The sequence below is a fragment of the Eptatretus burgeri genome, chromosome 12 (genome assembly GCF_056783735.1).
Source record: "Eptatretus burgeri isolate ZD-2024b chromosome 12, Ebu_testis_v1, whole genome shotgun sequence".
In the NCBI taxonomy this organism is placed as follows: Eukaryota; Metazoa; Chordata; class Myxini; order Myxiniformes; family Myxinidae; genus Eptatretus; species Eptatretus burgeri.
The window spans coordinates 85,356,459-85,358,133 of NC_140972.1; positions in this window are offsets into that span (position 1 = coordinate 85,356,459).

Consider the following 1,675-nt stretch of genomic DNA (forward strand, 5'->3'; position numbering starts at 1 on the left):
GAAAGGGAAGGGTGATCGCCAAGACTGCAACAACTACCGAGGGGTGACGCTGCTTTCAGTGCCGGGCAAGGTCTTTGCTCGGATAATTCTCGATAGGGTTCGCCACCATCTGCTTGAGCACCAACGTCCAGAGCAGTCAGGCTTTACACCAAAGAGGTCAACGATTGACCGTGTCCTTGCACTTCGTGTCCTCACCGAACGCAGACGAGAGTTTCAGCAGGGGCTGCTTGCAGCCTATGTTGATCTCTGTAAAGCGTTCGATTCAGTGAATCGGGATGTCCTCTGGAGGATTCTTGGTCTTCGTGGGGTGCCACCAAAACTGATCGATCTGATGTCTGAACTCTACTCTGGTACTGAGAGTGCTGTGAAGTGTGGTGGTACCATCTCTGACTTATTTCCAGTTGTTACTGGAGTTCGTCAGGGATGTGTACTTGCCCCCACACTTTTCAGCACTTGTATGGACTGGATTTTAGGGAGGATGTCGGAGAGATCAAGTTGCGGTGCGTCATTTGGGAATGTCAAGATCTCGGACCTTGACTTTGCAGATGATGCAGTCATCTTTGCGGAGACTTTAGACATCCTCTTGGGGGCCCTCGAGGTGCTGAATGAGGAGTCGGAGCCGTTGGGATTATGGGTTTCTTGGGTCAAAACTAAGATCCAGGCTTTCGGTGACATCTTGGATGCTGCTGTCCTGTCTGTGTCTGTTTGTGGTGAGGATGTTGAGGTCGTGGAGAGATTCACTTACCTTGGCAGTGATATTCATGTCTCTGCTGGCTGCGAGTCAGAGGTCAATAGACGTCTGGGTCGGGCCTGGGGAGTCATGGATTCACTGGATCATGGGGTGTGGCGCTGCCGGTACCTGTGCGGGAGGACGAAAGTCCGAGTCTTCAGGTCCTTGGTACTTCCAGTCTTGCTCTATGGGTGCGAGACTTGGACTCTGACCAAGGATCTGAGACGGAGACTTAATTCCTTTGGTACCAGGTCTCTTCGGAGAATCCTTGGCTATCGCTGGTCGGATTTTGTGTCGAACGAGCGGTTGCTGAGAGAGACTCGGATGAGATTTGTTACCTGCATAGTCCGTGAGCATCAGTTGCGGCTGTATGGACATGTGGCTCGTTTTCCTGACTCTGATCCTGCTCACCAGATTCTCTCAGCGAGGGAGTCTCATGAGTGGAGGAGGCCAGTGGGTCGACCACGTGCCTCATGGTTGCAACAGGTTGACCATCATCTCAAGGAAATGGGGATGGGCCTGGCATCTGCCTGGGGGATGGCCAGACGGAGGCCCCTGGAGTACCGGCGGAAAGTGGACGCAGCGACGTGCTGTTCTGGCACATGCTCCCATACCTGACCTGACCTTTTTGTGTTTCATTTGCTGTTGTCTCATTACTCTTCCTTGTTTCCTCTCCTGTCCTTCCTTCTCCAGTTTCGTTGTTTGCTTCATTTGGTTAATCTCCCTTTTGTGTTTCATTTGCTGCTGTCTCATTACTCTTCCTCGTTCCCTCTCCTGTCCTTCCTTCTCCAGTTTCATGGTTTTCTTGATTTGGTTCATCTCCATTTTGTGTTTCATTTGCTGCTGTCTCATTACTCTTCCTCGTTCCCTCTCCTGTCCTTCCTTCTCCAGTTTCATGGTTTTCTTGATTTGGTTCATCTCCATTTTGTGTTTCATTCGCTGCTG